This window comes from Phasianus colchicus, chromosome 12 (genome assembly GCF_987193195.1).
Source record: "Phasianus colchicus chromosome 12, bPhaCol1.hap1.1, whole genome shotgun sequence".
NCBI lineage: Eukaryota > Metazoa > Chordata > Aves > Galliformes > Phasianidae > Phasianus > Phasianus colchicus.
The window spans coordinates 6,639,535-6,657,955 of record NC_143447.1 but is presented as its reverse complement, the minus strand read 5'-3'; the positions used below and the strand labels follow the sequence as shown (position 1 = coordinate 6,657,955).

Sequence of the window (18,421 nt, the reverse complement as noted above, 5' to 3'; positions counted from 1 at the left end):
TAGGCATTGCTTTTTTTTTTTTTTTTCCCCAGGAAAAATATCTCCTTATGCACTTCAGCTGTGCAGAGAAGAAAAGTAAAGAAGTTTGCATGTAGCTTTGAACAGATGTGTTTATAGACACAAAAGAAGAATAACATAACCTTAGAACTCTGTAGCAATTTTTCTATTTGCAGTGTTTCTGGATATTAAGTTTACAGTTCCTGTAGTTTATTGCAGTTCTGTGGGGTTAATTAAAATCCTTCTGCAAAATCAGATAAACAAGAGGGATGGGGGAGGGAAAGTGTGCATTTTATGTACTCTCTATTCATCTCAAATAAAGTCTCTCCCATGTATACAATCAAACATCTGTGAAAAGTCTGCACTTCAGCCAGGGCAATCGCTCTTTGCATTCCAGTTTTGGTGGCTGGTTTTCTTCCATTTGTTGAGTATGTTGCATGCACACATATGTGGTTTGGGCATGCTTTTCACAAATGAAAGATAAAAGTAAGAGAGTTTACATGATATTTTGTTAATACAAAAGCCAAAAAGCCTTCAGTTCTTACTATGTAGGCAATATCTTAGAAACTTTTACTTCAAGATTCTATAGGAATTAAGAAGTAACTATTACAAGTCGTATGTGAAGTTATATTGACATAAGGATAGTATTCAAACCATATTTACTCTCCACATTTGTGTAGAATCTTCTAACATACGAGATGATCCAAAAACAATTAAATCAATTAAGGAATACCATGTGGATTTGAACCAGCTGGGTCAGAGCCTTAATCTGTGAACAAGAAGCAGCTTACAGTTCACTTCTCAGCAATCCTCCTTTTTAAGGAAAGATGGTCCCATGGTTTTCTAACAGCTCTATTCTTCCTGTCTCTAATGAAGACCAGTTTGTTTGAACCAGCCTGCTTCTCTGTGCATCTGTTCAGCAGACAGATGCAAAGAGCTACAAGGAATTCTACCTGTTCTGGTCTTACTAGTTAAATTCAAGTTGTGCCCATGGGTGGCAAGAGTTCCACATCTACATTCAGTGTACATCACTGAGCTGTGGTAAACAAGAACAGAGTAAAACATCTCCACTGAAATAGCACTGGTGTGCAAGTCAGCTGTGCAGTTCAAAAAGTAGGCAGTGCGTGAAAGAACAAGAAATTTTGATGGTAGCATAAAAGTAGCTATTTTATAATGAGTTTTAGGTACTTCTACCTGGAATAAAACAGTTTTTTTTCTTCTCATCAACACAAGGAGATTGTTTTTCTTAAACATTTTTAAAGGTTATTTTTGATAAAGTGTTCCGCAATAAGACGTGGCAATTCCCTTCACCCCACAGGAGACAACCACATTCTGAAATGACACCACAACTGTTATGAGAATCTTCCCCTGTTAGCAATCTCTGTCCACAGTAGCACAAGTAACGGTTCAACAGTCCAGCATCTCAGATAATAAACAATAGTTTTGGTACGTACATAATTACCAAGTAGGCTGCAGCAAAATAGATTTTTTATGAGCTATTAAAATAGCTCCAAGTGACTTGGTTATTGTTTTCAATATTATTATGTATTTTACTTCCACTATTTCTTGAGCAATCCCTGCATTTTTTGGAACATTTTGCAGCTCAGAGCCAGAGACAACACTGGATCAAGTCTCCAAATTCCCTACAGCACCAAGGCACATCGCTCACATGTACTGCATGTAGTATTTTTCCACAGCTCAACATTCACCTATTAAAAAAAAAAATGTAAAATTACATTTCTTTTTCTTCAACAAGCATCCTTTGGAAAGTTTAACGTTTCCTACAAAAATTATGGATGCAATTTCAGCTTTGTGAGAGCTACATCTTTCTCTATATTACACATACTGTCTGCGCAGCAAGTCAGAGCCCAAACACAGCTTGTCAATGCAAGTACCCAGAGCCAAATCATAACCTCCGCTTCAAGGTGTGGAGCAGATGAAAGGATTAGAACACGTAGCACATTGTCAAGAAATCTGTCAGAGGGAGAGAGAGATCTTCAATCTTAAGCAGAACTTTGCTCTGCTGCTCACGTTCCCGGGGTACTGCGCACATGGGGATTCCAGTGGCGAGGTGCAGTTGGCTGGGGTGGAAGCATTGCTGGAGAGCGCTGGCTCTGCACAGCTGACATTTTTGACATAGTCACAGAAATGTTCTGCAGGAGAAACCCAGAGTCAACTACAATGGTGCTTTTTTTTCCCTCCTCACACGAACTTACAGCTCCTTGGTACGCGCAAGGAAGAGTATGAAGCTGTTCAGTTAGGGCACTGTATTTTGGATGGGACAATCCCATGCATACTTTGATACCTAGAGAATTTCCTGAGAGATTATGAAACAATTAATTGGCCAGAGATCCACTCCTGGGCCCATTCTGTGGGAAGGCAAGCTTTTTTCCCCTCACCCTATCTGAATGGAGCTGGATAGAAAAGCAGTTTTCTTCCCCCTAAGGGAAAGTCGATAGCTTTTGAGATTACGAGTTTTCCAAACAAGAGTTCTGTGCATGATGCATATGTCTAGTGTTGTTTTTGCTTGTTTGTTTGCTCCACATCTTTCTTGTTTTCTCTCTTCTGTTCTGGAGAAGGAAGAGAGAATGAAAGCAATTCTCCAATCCCATCAATTTTCAATTTTCCCTTTTTTCTCTTTCTCTACAGGAGAAAGAGATGGAGATGTGTAAGTGCAAAAACTGCCTTTTCTTAACTGCTACAGTAACCTAGATGTAACCTAGAAGAATGTCAAGATTCAAACTGTAAAGTACAATCCATCAAAGTCACAAAATGCAAATAATTACAGAGTTTTTGGAATTCCAAGATTACTGTTAGTGCAAGGTTAGCGCAAGCTCCAAAAGAACTACAGCAGCAGGCAGAAGAAAACTTATCAAAAACATTAAATAACATGAAAAATAAAGGGAACTTTTCAACTTTGCTGGTATCAGATGGAAATATTTTGGTGAAAAGGGGAAAAAAATCAACACAATTTAGAAATCCTTCTGCTTTATAATCAGTAGACTGATGTAGCAAGTACTGCAACACCATAAGGGATTAGAACTTCATGCAAGGAAAGAGTGATGAAATCACAGTGTTCTGAAATGAAACAGAAGAATTAAACAGAATTTGTGACAGAAATGTTTCTAGAAAATATTTTTTGGGAAAAAAGTATTTTGGAATGCAATACATTGTCTTTTAGACTAATTTCAGAAACACTGACAACATTTGGTGCCTAAAAGAAGATGAAAAATTACTTCTGTGGTCATTAGTGCAAACAAGAACTGGAAAATACAAGGTGAGAAATAAGTGAGACCAGATGCAGGCAGTTTCACGGTAAGCAAAAGGACCTTTAGGTTCTTCTAATCAGATTAATTCTGATTTATACCGGTTTAGGCTTGGGCAGCAATATCAAATTACCTTAAGAAGCTCAATTATAAGAAGTGCTAAAATCTCTACTGTAAAAATAAAAAACTGAGAATATTGAACTTGAGTTGCTAAAAAAGGTTTGACACCTTCCTCAGAAAAATCCCAGTCTCTTGCAAAATTAGTTGTCTCAAGGATTCATAAAATGTTTTCAAATTTGCTAAGATGAAGTTTGTTTTTTTTTTTACCCAGAGGTAAACAGTTCTATACAACTACTGCTGAGTGATCAAGACATGAAACCAAGGGCCAAGGGCTATTGAGTTAGGTTGTAAAAGGGGTGTTAGGCTGCTGGCTTGCTTTCTGCATGTATTCTGTAAGGCACAGGGAAATAAAATCCTTCTTTAATAAAACTGTAGCTAATCTTTACGTAAACATTATATTTGTAAGTGATGTTGTGTGATGACGCAGAAATTATTGGTATGATCTATGAAATACAAATAAGAACTTACTGCATTGCTCACTTGATTTTTCTGTCAGAAACTACTGCACCTTGCTGAATTCTGCATCTCAGTATTCTTTGCACTGTTCAAAATTAGCTCAAGATTAATTAAATCCTTTATTTCAGCAGTGATTTGTCTGTTGAGACCACCTTTTTTAACTAGGAAGGATAATAGGCTAGTATGTAAAAGGCATTTGTCTTGGGTCTGTTCTGCATACGTGCTGTTCAGAGGAGGCTTTCACCCAAATATTCAGAAAACAACTGTAGAAACAAACTCAACTGTTCTTCATCAAGTTCCACAGGACACCCAGCCCATCTGCAGAGTGCAGGTATTTGAAGACCCTACCTGCTCCTGCTGCAGCAAGGCAGGTCTTTGACAGGTCTTATTACTTCAGCATGTTTTTAACTCCCTTGGAAATATTTCCCTACTGAGAATCCAAAAGCATTCGAGATGCTCTCTCTTTTGCTTTGTTTTTTCTAGTAGCCTGGCCTGGGGGGCCATCAGAATTACTAAGAATGGTCTCTTAGCTCAAAGGAAAACAGGAGAACTTTTCCATGCTATTCTGAAGAACAGTGATGACCTGTCCTATTCACAGCAATCAGAAATACATACAAACACAAAACCCCCAGCATTTTAAATCTTTATGGAGGTGCACAGGGTTGTGACAAGACAATGCTGACACTAAGCGTTCTCACGCTTCTCTTCATGACACTGTCATCCTTAACAAGGCCAGAAATGTTTATCAGATGTTTTTTTCTGTTGAGAAAGATAAAAGGACTGAAAGCGACTGGAGGTGGAGTGAGATGGAAGAAGACAAGTCCGTAGAGTAAGCAAAATATAAAGGATTCTCCTGTTTCTTTCTGTAACAAAAAAGGCTTCAAATGGGTCTGTTCTATTGCAGACATTCACACTTGTCTACACCATTTCGTTCAGCCGAAAACACAGAGCAGTGTGTCATGGGAAAGGGGAGCACTTCCAAAGCCCAGCTGTAGTGTAACAAGGTGAGTCATGGTCCAGATACGAACTGCTGACAGTCACACACCTCTCTTCAGAAATACAGAACACCGAGAAGCAGATGAGAACTGCAGTCCCCAAGGTGCTGAAGAACAGATTAAACTGTAAGTCAGTCAACAGTATATGGCAGAAGAAATCTGTATCACTTCCTCTCCTACTTCATTTCCCATGGACATGTTTTTATCCAAGGTCTGATGCTACTTAGAAAGCTTCTGCTAGCTCATCTTGAGTAACAGCACTCAGCTTGAAATGGGGAAAAAAAGAATTTTCCTGATGTTGAAAGCTTTCCAGAATGCCAACATTAAGTATTGCTGAAGCAGTGCCCATTTCTTACTGCTATGTTCTTTTTAACTGCTTTGTACCTTTTTAAACATCTACACTCTCATAAGGGCAAATGCTCAAAGAAAAATAAAAATACATCCATATTTCTGGGTACACACTCACACTATTCCTCATCTTGTCATTGCTGCAATCCCTTCAGCTTTGGAAAAAGGGATCCTGGACATGCTTTATCACAAAAAGCTGATTAGATAAATCCGGGCTGTTTGGTTGTTTATATGGTAAATTGCTGAAACATTTCCATCTGCTGTGGTACATTGCCAGTGCTGGCTCACAACGTGAATGTGAGCGCCAACCCTAGCTCACTCACTCTCCCTTCTCTGTATTTATTCAAAGCATTATTCCTTTACCTTCCTGTTCTTGCAGTGATTGTGGGTGCTCACTCTCACATGACCCAGAAGCACAAAAACTGTAATTCTTGCTGTAAATCTTGCTCTTCTGTGGCATTATCATTTTTTTTAATTTGGTGGGTTTGGCTTTTGTTGTTGTTGTTCTGCTTTGCTGGTTTTTGATGGTGGTGGTGGTTGGTTGGTTGCTTTTTTTTTGGTTTATTCTTTTATGAATTTAAAAGGAAAAAATGCTTTGTCAGTAACTACATTTCAACAAGCTCCTACCCAACTCCAACACTGTTTTTGGTGCCAGTAGGCTGCTTTAGCAGTCAAGAATATGCTCATTCAATTCCTAATCAAGGATGACAGAAAACATTTGCAATCAAAGGAGGAGCATGCCACGCCACGTAATAGGAGATACGGAGCTTGTTGTCCAGTCACACAGTTCTAATGAGACTTCCAAAAGTATTGGCCAAGAACGAGCACTACCCATTTTTCATGCACCAGGAGTTGTTATTAGAGTTACAATGTTCAAAGATAATGCTGACCAAAAATAGTACGGACTTAATGTTCAAGCCAGAAAGCCTTTCTCAAGTCATATCATACAAAAAGAAAATCATTTCAAGATTATTTTATAACAGCCTACACCCTGAAATGTGACCCGATAAAATTGATATCTATTTTTTGCAACATTCTCAAAAAATAATTTGTTAGAGGAGCTTAAGCCATCAAGCTGTCTTCTTGGTACCACAATAAGTTGTGCAGCATTGTGCCCTACTCAGGCTCATAATAAATGTCATCGACACACAATACTGGTAGAAAGAAGCCTTTCCTCTGCCCACACGACTTGCTTAAATACAGCAAATATTACGTTTGTTTCAAAACACAGCACTAATCTTTTAATTTTGCCTATAAAACTACCCCATGTTTTAGGTTGACTGACTCTTTTCCTCATCTTCAACAGATGTTAAATGCACATTCAAATTCATCTCCTTCCAGGAATTCGTCTAGATGTCATTAAACAAAGGAGAGAATTTTGTCACAGCTGGACTTTGTAAGCATTAGCTGTAGACAGCAAAAAGAAATAATGATTCCAAGGCTTATATGCAGACATTCTGGCACCTAAGTGCAGGCTAAACTACTTCAACACTGTTCTTGCAATCTCACTGGATTTCTTATAGTTATCAAAATGGCTATAATTCTCTTAATCTCTTTAAATTTATGAGTGCTTTTCTCTCTCTAGTGTCTTCACTTGTGTCCGTGCTTTTAAATCATCACAGAATTCTACTTCAAAAAATTGGTTGAGTGAACAACTCCAGAGATCACGAATCAGGTAATCACAGAAATACCAACTGCAGGGACTCCAGGACTTCCCTTTCTCCTGCACCACAGCAGGATCAGATCCACCTGACAGGTGCCAATTACAACAGTTATTAAAATCCAAAGTGACAAGGACTTCACGCTCCCCCATTATCCCTAGTTAGGCATTAGCCAAAACAAAGCAGAATTTATCTTACTGCAATTTAAGCTCTTTGTTTTCCTATCAAAATGGGAAAATATACTATTCATTTCTATTTTGCAGTAATCTTCTAGGTATCTGAAAGCATTCTTGAAGGAGGGAGTTTTTGTTCCCTCTCAGAGAATTGGAGAAAATTGAGAAAGCACCGTCACTACTTGACAGTGAATTTCCAAATGCACTCAGTACAGCTCTTTCTGCACCTAGTATCGAGTAGTGACCAAATATGAACAACATACTTGATCACAACCACACCAGAATTTTAGGTGACACAACGACTCTTTCCTTTCTATGACATTGAGAAATTAATAACTTCTATCATGTTTTTATTTTGGCTTCCTCGTTTTCCTTTGATGCAAGTCAGAACAGCACTCTGTGTGATAGCACTGCAGGGACTCTGGGAGCAGCTAAACACATACGAGCAGGAGAAGCTGCAAACAAGTCTTTTCATTTACTTTCTGTTCTTTCAATATTGGCCAATAGAAGCAGGATAGAGCAATTGTGGTCACCAGAGAATCTTATGCCCGGAGTACAAAAAAAAACACCAACATTTGTGGAGAGCATTAGTACCTAATTGCTTTGGCATACTTTGCAACAGCAGTTTAACATACGTGAAGGAATGGTGACAAATACATACTCATGTATTTCTCACTTCTAATCTTGCTGCACTGTGGTTTATGATGCATGCAATTCTAGGAATGTTAATGGCTTTCAAGCTTTCCAAGAACCTAAGCAGCAAGGAATCCTTGCCCTGACTGCAATTCAATGCATCAGATGACAGCTCTCTGACAATAACATGCCCTTACCATATCTGTGTGTACACCATGCGAGGAGTAAAACTGTTGTCAAACTCTTAACATTAAGACAAGTTCAAGTAAGATGTCATATTCAAGTCTCTAAAACATACCATCTTTGACTCCATTTCACTCTAGCGTGAGAGAACAGATCATTTTTCTAAAAAAATCCTTACAGAAATTAAAAATCAATTGCACTCAAATGCTGGTACTTAGAAATTAATGCGAGTTCCTACACAGCAAAGCCAACCTGCAACCTTACTGATATGCTTTTAAAAACTGAGCATCTGTAACTTGCTGCCTTAATACCCTGTGAGGCTTTAGTCCAATTTAGTAAAATGAATAATATTGATCTGAAAACATAAAGAATAAATACCTTGTAGAGGTATTCTGTTCCAAGAAAGACATTTTGTATTAGGATAAAAATTTCTGATAGTAAAGTCTTTCAGTAAGAACTGGCAGAGTACTGAATGGGCTGGTAAGAAAATGTCTCTAAGGACATCCAATCCTCTGACTTGCTTGAGCCACAGTGAGTGACAAGAGATTGTCTTGGACAGCATATAAAATACATAGTATACTTAATGTATGTAGGTAATAAACTTTTAAATAATTTTTATTAAAACAAAACAAAGGTAGCAACAAAAACATAGATCTACTGGGTTTGACATGTATACACTAAAAACTAACACAAGGAAGAGCTTCTTTATTGTCAGAGCAGCGGAGCGCTGGAACAATCTGCCCAGAGAGGCTGTGGAGTCTCCTTCTCTGCAGATATTCAAAACCCACCTGGACAATTTCCTGTGCAATCTATTGTAAGGATCCTACTTCAGCAGGGCATTGGACTTGATGATCCCTAGAGATCCCTTCCAACTGCTATGAGTCTGTGACTGTAAATAAATGGTCGCCCTGTGCACTAAATCCAGGCGAGTTTAAGTAGATACGAAGATCTGTATGCAACACTAATAGAAATACCATCCCCTTGTGCTTTCAGATGGGATTTTGAGATACAGGAACAACCACACTCAAACCAGGCTGTGGTCCTTTCAGAGCCACTATGGTGGTTCTTCCCACTTTGCCCAGCAATAGTGCTTCAGAGAAGAGACCAAAAATTCAATAGTTCTTTTTGCCTCACTGACATCTGACAATGACAAGTTTTATGGGTTTATTGTTTTACCACTCAGGCATCAAAAAAAGAAGAAAACAACTGCAAAATACTGCTTTCTAGTCTGTTTAAATGCTTTGTCTGTGTGTTACAGGTAGGTAAATGGAAAAACAGACTTTTTCAAAGCACACATCTCAAAGGCACCAGTCAGGACTCCTCGCATCTCTCCAATAGAAACAGGCCTGCTTTTTCAGAGTGACTTACATACAAAGTTCATTTGCTCCTCTGATCACTGCTTCCCAACGAGCAGATAATTTTACTGAGTCATTAAAAAATACATTTGGTCTTTTCTTGAGCATTATAGCCAAGTTACAGCTGACTGGATAACATTAGTCTTCCTACAGCATATTGCTGAGCACCTGACAAGCATTCTGCCTGTCACTATAGTGCCTGAATCTGTGACTTCACGAGGTCTTCCATACCTTTCTCTAATGCTATCCATTTCACAAAGCATTTTTAAAGCCTGTATGCCAAAAGTCAACGTCCCATCCCTTGATTTCTTCACAGTGCCCATAGAAATCAAGTTCACAATAGCCATCAATACTAGTCCTGAACATCTGTTACCCAATTCACCGTCAGCTGCCTTCATCCTGTAACCAAGTGGCATTTATGAAAAATAACATGTACTGCTGAGGTTTGCATTCAAGCTGTCAAAAATCCATCTCCATTCCTGACAAATTCAGAATTTAAAGGAAGTTCAATCATAATTATTTTAACACCTGAGAAAAACAAATTTAGTTTCTACAACAGGTGTAAGGGCAATCATTCCCTCTCAGCAGCTGCTTCACTCATTCCCCATTAGGCAACAGGGCTATGAAGTGGCTTTACAGACACATCTGCAATTGTCCTGCTCTACTCCTTTGATTTAAGGTGGCTTTCTTCACAGTATTTTCTCTCTACTCTAGTTTACACTGTTTTAATGTTGAGAGTGCAGAACAGCACACAACTACAATCTAGCTACAGAGCATGCCAGATCAATGCCAAAATGGTTCTGAACAGACTGTCCTTGTGCATGCTGGCAGCTAACCCACATTCACCTCTGATTTAGCTGCAACGTTGCTGACACTTAATATCAGTAAGAGATAATTTTCCTAGCAGAGACTGTTTTTTTCCTTGCCAGATATTAAGCTTGTGTCACTCATCAATACCAGGCAAAGCCACTTTGCCATGGAACTTTTTGGAATAATTTCCACTGGAAGGTATTGAGCCTCTCACTGTTCAACACTGATAAGAAGAGAATGAAGCCAGATTCCTGAATGGTACATTTCTACTGATGGTGTTGATGTGGCCTATGCGAGATCATGGAGCATATTTTAAATTCACATTTTTCCTTTCATTTATGTGGTATATTGTGGTCATCTTCACACTAATGTGACATGGAAAAGCCCCTGAAATTAGAAGTCAAAGCTCTGCAAGCGCACAAATCTTCTCAAAATTTGTACTCAGACAAGAGCTAACCTGCATTCACACCCAAATATCATTTTATTTCATACTGCTTGGCATAAGCCCTGATTATTGTTCTGGGTGTGAATATTGCAATAAATATTAAACAACAACAATGAAATAACCAGCTTCTGTTCCTGAACTAAATGAAGCTAGTTATTTTGTGCACCCCACATATTACACATCAGCAAGTCAGGGTCCAATAATTGGCAGTTATCTGGCAGAAGCATCCATTTCTAGTGTTAGTTATAATTCTCACTCAAATGTACATTTCTGGTTTCAGCAAGCTATATCCTAAGGCTAGCATCAGTATATTCCTTTCAACATTTACAAGAAAGCCCTATAATTCTCTTATCTTCGATGTGATGTATTTGTCTTGCCTTCTAACTTACCATCTACCTACACATCTGTAACTGAACAGAAATCCAGAGATCTGCATTTAGATCCCTTACAAGTTTTCTAAGACCAATACATGTGCAAGGCTCTGTACCCAATCCTGTAAACTTTTCAAGATCTCTTTCAGCTGATGTACAGATATACTGGTTTCTGTCCTTTTCCATAGTTCCACTCTGCTAGTGAAATAATTTTTCCTCGTATACGACAAGGAAGAGGGTGCTTGTATCTGCTTAGCTGATGAAACTGTCATGGAAGGAGTCCAATTGGCAGAAACAAACTTTCCAAGACAGAGATATCTGTTCCTTAACAACTGGACTGCAATTACCAGACGTACTTTTCAGATGTTTCTGACCTGCAGAGAATCATTAAAAAAGCTACACAATTAGACATTCTATTTTAGTTTAAGTTTTTGGAGAACTTCTAAATATTAGGAGTACCAGTGGTGTAATATCAGCTCCTTTGAGCCTTGAGACAACCAAGACCCACAGTGTCAGATTGGTAACAAATGAAAAGTGAAAAACAGTTCCTAAAAGCTGACAGACTAGCTAAGCAAATTAAGAGCGGCCACAGATGGGTTATTCTTACTTATTTAAAATACCTAGAAAAACATGGCACAGAGGCTTAATCATCTGCATAGCTCTCTGGAAAGCAAACCTGAGTGAGCCAAACTCTTGATGAGCACTATAACCAATCATCACCCCCTTTTGATTAATTTGTTGTTGTTTTCATTTTAAACCAAACCAAAGAGCACAAACTATTATGTAATTTTATTTTTTCTTTACTCCAAGACAATTTATTACTTCCCTTTGGAAGGGAGTGTTGGAGAAGATGACAGAGGGCAAACAACTACCTACTCAAGAGGTTCTGTGAGGGCCACTGGAGCACCTCTGTCCCCCTCATGGCCCAAGCACAACAGTTCAGACCCAGCAGGCAAAGCAGCAGCCCAGGGACAGCTTTTACAACTGCTGAAAATAGGATGATTCCTTTCAGATTCTGAAGCTGTGTGTTTTAACAAAAGAATTAACTTTGTACCCCCAAATACATTGCACCACTTGATTTTGGTTTCTTCTTCTGGGGAGGAGCACATATCAAACCAAACATTGAACCACATATTCAGTTCACCACAACATGGAATTATTTCCCTCTGTGTTTCAATGTGAGAAAAACAGAAGCTGATTTTCAGTTTTTACAGTCTGACAGTGGTAATCCCCCCACCCCCTGCCTTGTAGCTTTATAGTGGAGGATTTGCAGGTGTGTTCACACCACAGTTCCTTGGAGCCTTACATTTCCTGTTAATGAACTGAGTCTCTGCCACAGAAGACATTCTCCAATTGGGAAACTTTCTAAAGAATCCCATACATTTTTAAGATCAATCCCATGATTCTAGAAGAAAAAGTGTAGACAAGCACTATTGCTAGAGTTATTAGTTCTGTATCTCTTCTCCTAATAGATTCTGAACAGGTTTCAATGGCACTTTGAAAAAAAAACTATCAAATGAAGAACTTCTATGGTTTAGTTTGCTGTGGTGTTGATGTCAGCAGAATCAGACCAGCCCAAGCAAAGATAAGCTTGTATCTAAAATGGATATATTGCTGCGTCCCAAACCTCCATAAAGTGTTTTTAGTAGGAAGTATGTCAAACTTGTCCTGTTCTTCAGTACTTTAGTTCAAGGAAAATACTGAGAGTTTTAAAGAAACCACTGCCTTGCAAGAGTGCGAATTCAATGTTATCACTGGGAGACTTGTAACCAGAAAATCTGAAATCTGTTCAAGCTTTGAGCTTGATCTAGATTTTCTCTTCTTATAAAGCTTTCTCTCTTCAGCACATAGCATTGTATGAGGCATGTAAGCTTAATTCAAGGAAGTACCTTCCAGTTTTGCTGTCATACTTGAACTAGAGATTCCCTAGAATGGGAAAAAATATCTTTATCCAGCCAATTCAGACTAAAAAGCATGAGGAAAATTTCTTTCAGATATTATTCTTAAATGATTAACTTGTTTCACTAAGCATTATCACATTTTTGTGAGTTATCTCCCTAAAAGATCACCAGGTAGAATTCTATGCAAGGAAATACCTGCTTTAATACAGATGAACATTTGATAATTATTAATAGCAGTATTAAGTGCAGTGTAAGGTTAGCGTACAGGACAGTGAGACAAAATACTTGGCTCTTCTCCTATCTTGACTACGTAATTAGTGTGTGATCTTGAACAACAAGCTTAAGTATTTAGACACAATTCACCGTGTTTGGACTTTAAATACTGTGAAATTTCAGATGTAGGACAACTGGCACAGTAGGAGATGCACAGACTGCTGAAGTCACCTTACAGACAAGCCACAAATATCTCATGCATACATCTTCTGGAATGCCTCATATTAATACCTTCAGTATTTAGGAAAGTTGGCACATTCATAGCAGCTTACTCTTGACTTACAGTCTCCACCCACTCACTTCACAAGTACCTTTAAAATACCAATATTGAAAGTACAAATTCCAATTATGAGAGATTGGAAACAGCTCTCACATCTGTATCCAACAAGATTCTCTAAATACAAAAAAATAATCACGTATGTTCTTTACCTTCTTGTGTACCGCTTACTGGAGAATGCTAAATTCAAATAACTTTTTTTTGCCTCTCTTTATTTCATCTTTGATGCTGGTCCAACCTTTGTCCTGCTTTAAGCAACAAGAGCAGTAGTTGCAATATGATTCTTGGCATTAAGAACGACTGTCACTACCTAAGAGTAAAACAATGATCTACTACCAAGCACCACAAAAATTGCTTTGTGAATTTTTAGCAGGTACTTAAATGACTGCTTGGCTCTGAGCAGCACAAAGATTTGCTGAAAAAAGAAACATTATCACTAAACTTTTAATTACACCTAGGCCTCCACATTATTTATTTTCCATTTCAATGGTTCTTACTGAGATTAATACTCTGAGTCATATTTCATTTCTAAGTCTAACAGCTGGAACATGCAAGCCCTTCCAAGGAAGAGTTCCAAGAGTTCACTGATGTTTTGCTCCCATGCGTTCATAATCTGCCTCTAGCCCTGCTCTTGGATGTCTTCCTCCTGAGCAGAATCAAGATTTTCAGAGAACCTGCCATGGCCTAGGCAGCAGTCGGTGAAATCACACAGACGTGCATTCTGAACAAAACGTTCCAAGCATAAAAAAAGAAAACATGCTTTTTACTCCTCACCAACCCCATGCAGTAAAAGATCTCAAGTTTTATAAGACAGCAGAACTTGTAAAAATACATGGAAAAGACATTAATATTCTACTGTTAAATGCACTAGTGTCTGTGCACATGTATTAATGCTCTTAAAAAGAAAAGCTAAAAGAATATTTTAAGAGTCAAGGGGAAAACATTCATAGCTTCTGAAGAACTGTTTCTCAATTTGATTCTTACGAAGTCAGTACACCTTTACATCCCATTTCTTTCTCCCCCTTCTTCCTTCTTTACTTCATTAGACACACACACACACAATGACAAAAACCTAGAGTCTTCTGAAAGCTCTCTAAGACACAAAGTAAACAAACAGAACATGCTTTTTCTGCAAACCCTTCAAAGGAAACATTTGGATGAGGAAGTGAACTTCTCTGTTGTGACAGTAAATAGGTGAGCAATATTTGAATGATGAAGCACAATACAATAATTTAAAAATAAAAATAATGAAAAATAAAGACACATTTATCTAGTATAGTAAGTTTCATGTCCAATACCAGAAAAGAAAAAAGATGCAACAGGGTTTAGCTGTAACCCCTGGGAAGAAAGAACTTGCTACTTTGTTCCTGGGGCAGAGCCCTCATGAATATCACAGGACCTCACATACACACATAGGTACAGATTTTATAGTCACCATCCTGTTGATGTATCTGCTGCTCCAAGAAACTACTCAGTTACTAGTTGACACGTGCACACCACATGAATCTAATTCATTTTTGAAGCCTCCTGCAAAACAGTGTACTTCTTGAACGTTCTCTCTTTGAACCTTTGCTTGGAAATTTTCAGGTAGGAGCTCTGGAATGAAGGAATTCAAAACTAAGAAAATCCACAATGATGTAAGGGAGACCCTGCTGAGCAAACCAACCTCAGGACAAAAGGCCCTGCCTTTTTCTCTCAGCTGCTATGCCCCAACAGCTGCTCACTGACAACAGCAGTGATTAGACTTACAAACCTAAGCTTTTCCTCTGCTAAATTCCTGCCCTCCTAAGTTGGTTCACAGAAAGCATTGCTACAAATTTGGTGAAGGATTTTAAAGAGGTAGTCAAAGTACACTGAAGTTAAAGTGGTTGTAAAGAAGAGGGCTTAAAATCCTAAAAGAGTGAACTGCAGAAGCGTAGAAGTCTGTGCACTGAAGTCCTCATGCTTGTCTGCAAGAAAACTGCAATGGCTTCAAGAAGTATAAAGTGGCATTTTACAGCCATTCTCCTGCTGTGCAGTCTCATGTGCCAAGGCACTGCTAGTTTTCCTCTATGATTATTCCAGTGCCCTAAAAAGCCTTTCATATGCCTGTTTAATAATCCTGCTTAAGTTTACTAAATTCCCCATCTTGGGTTATTCAACTCTTGAGCTTAGCCCCTGGTTCTAAACCAAAATCTTTCTCAGTAAGTTTTAGGAAATTGACTGCACTCCAACACCAGCAAAGAAGAGAATATACTCACTTTGGTGGTTTCAAAATTGTTAAGCAGCAGCAACTCATATCGCTCCTTCTACTCGGAAGAACTGGGGGAAGCAATCATAATCCCACTGACAAAAGACTAAATTGCTGCTACTATCACTAGCAGAATCCTGACACATAACACATACAAAATCAGGACCACCTGTAAGCACTTACAGCAGTATTTAAGCTCATGCTTGACTAACATCCACACACAGTCTTTGTGGGAATGCAACCCAGTGTGAGCAGATGCACAATGTTAATATTTACATCAACATTTCACTTAGTACTTACTTCTGGGGAAAAAATGAGAAAAAAAAAGGGCAAGGTTTAATATTTAAAATGGAATCTACAGTAATTTCAAAAATCTATTCAAACAATATTACTAACATTTAAAGAATAACCAAAAATTAATGGAGTATATTTCCAATCAGAATATTTCACAGTACTTCCATAGACAGAGAAAATCTCACAGGTGAAATGTAAGGTACTGCCTCAGAAATAGAATTTATAACTTTACAAAGAGGAGCATATACTATAAAGGTTACAAATGTAATTTCTATAGCATTTGAAGACTTCTTCTCACAAAAATTATAAAATGGCATTTAATGAAACAGAAAGAAGGGTAATCATTCTTAGCTGTAGCTAAACAATAGGAAAAAATTAAATCCCCCTAGATCTGAATTAAAGGACTTTTTTGGGTTACATAACCTGCCAGTGTAAAAAGTAGGCCGAGATGTTAATAACTGTTCTGTACAAAACACCAAACACAACTGGCTCTGCCTGATTTTAAAAACATCACAAGAAAAGTTCCAGTGCTTCTACCTAATAAAATCAGTGACATCTGTTGAACAGTTAAGTCTCCTAAGAATATATATATTTTTTTTGTATGAGATGAATCTTTCAGCATTATGAGCTACTTCTTTATAAGACAGATTCAGGTTGCTCTAGATTGCACTCTGAAGCATAAAGCTGCATTTCCTTTTGTTGGCAACTACTTCGTAAAGTTATTTGAAATTCTGTGTGTACAAAAGAATGCATGCAAACATGCATAAACTTCCTGTTCATGTATGCATTGCATAAGTGGTAATCATTTTCTGACAGAAAAAGGACAGAAAGGAGCATGGAAAACCTTTTTGTCACTTCAGTTCCAAGGCTAACGTCTTTCTAGCTTAGAGATGTTATCTCTCAGGCTCTTAAAGATGTGGAGGCTTCATGGCTGAAGGGAAAATTTTAAAGAGTGGATAAGTAATTACAAAAACAAACAAAAAACACATTAAAAAACAGAATCCACCTTTAATTTCTACTACTTTGAAGTGTAATCTGTTATCTTTCACACTTAAATTGTGAAGGTGTAGACCACTTTATGGATCCCCCTACTGCACATTCCTTATCCTTACAAAGACAATTTGAATGTGTGACTGATCCAAAGGCAACTTCAGCCTGACTGGATTCACCTGATGTACAAAGCTGCCTCAAGCATGTAGGCAGTCCATTTCTAACATGTACGATCAAAACATAGCAGTTGATGCAGTAGGTAACAGAAGCTAAAAGTCCTTTGTTTGGATTTTCTTAGCTTGCTAGGCTTCTGATCAATATTACAGACTGAGACAGGCCGTTGAGTGGGACAAAACTGCATGAACAAAATGAAACACTTAATAAAAGAGAGAATGAGCTTCACGGAAGTAGGTTTATTCACTTTAACATTCTTGCTTCTAGAAAAATAAAACAAAAAAAAGCAGCACATGTTTGAAGCCAAGGAACTTGTACAGTGATAGAAATCAGCCATAGACAATTCCATAGGTAGGAACAACTTTGGCATAGTAAGTAGTGTATAATATATAAAACCTTAAAATAATATTTTATGCAATCAAATAGAGTTCATGTAATTCTGTGGAATATAAAACAAGCAATTTTAGGGAAATTTAAAATTAAGTACTTGCCAGGTTTAATTTGTGAGCATCTTTGGAACAGTTAGCAGTCCTAGCTGATGCTGCTACCCAAAATGCTATGGAAGAATAATTTTCTTTCGCTGTTTTTTGCTTCTCTCTAGAAGCACAAAAGCATAATTCCATTATAAAACATCAACTCTTAACTTACTATAGAGCCCAAGATTTGAAAAGGCTCTGGGGATACTTCCCTTTAAGTACTAGAAGGCCACAGTGATCTTATAAACAGGAGGGAGGCTCACTTTTTACATGGTGTGATAGCAATAGGCCAAGGGGAAATGGCTTTAAATAAGAAGGGAGATTTAGGTTAGATATTAGGAGGAAGTTTTTCACTCAGAAGGTGGTGAGGCCCGGCACAGGCTGCCCGGAGGAGCTGTGAGTGCCCCACTCCTGGAAGTGCCCAAGGCCAGACTGGATGGGGCCCCAGGAAGATGGGCTGGTTCATGTCTGCCAGCCCACAGCATGGGATTGGAATTGGATGGGCTTTAAGGTCCCTCTCAATCCAAACCATTGTATTTTTCTACCTAATTCCCACTTCACATTTAAAGCACCTTGCTGATCTTCAAACCCTCACCTTCAGGTAGCACAGGACACCAACAAAGGGACAGATCTAATTCTTCCTTTCTGAAGAAGCTTATTTTCATGTTCCTTATTTCCCACATCCACAGATCGGTGAGCATAGTCCTGTTTGATCAGGTTCTAAACAGTTTAGTCAAAGGAAAAAGGATTAAGAAAGATGATAGGCACAGGGGTAAGAAAACAAATCACAATTGCTCAGGAGTAGCTTCATATTTGCCTCATTTAAAAAAATTTGCAATGCTTTCCTGTTCAATGTTAGTCATACTAGGAATGGAGATGAAGGATGGTAGGATTTCCATCTACAGGATAAACCACACCTCTGAAAGCTGCCAAAAAACGTTCAGCCAGACTCCTTGGTTCCCATTCCTCCAAGGCTTAATATTGGACTTCTAA

General features: G+C 38.2%; 1 protein-coding gene across 2 annotated transcripts in view; it reads right to left on the bottom strand.

Annotated features, from left to right (window-relative positions):
- Window positions 1-17,384: 17,384 nt before the first annotated feature.
- Window positions 17,385-18,421, bottom strand: part of LRRC49 (leucine rich repeat containing 49) — a 50,051-nt gene continuing 49,014 nt past the window's right edge. Inside the window, exons 21-22 of one of the 2 annotated variants that reach the window (XR_016470327.1) lie at window positions 18,024-18,148; window positions 17,386-17,549 (exon numbers count right to left, since the gene is read on the bottom strand). The gene's annotated coding sequence lies outside the window, so the exon portion shown is untranslated. Of the gene's footprint in view, window positions 18,149-18,421 lie in introns of both variants that reach the window. The other variant, XR_016470326.1, reaches the window with a different exon arrangement.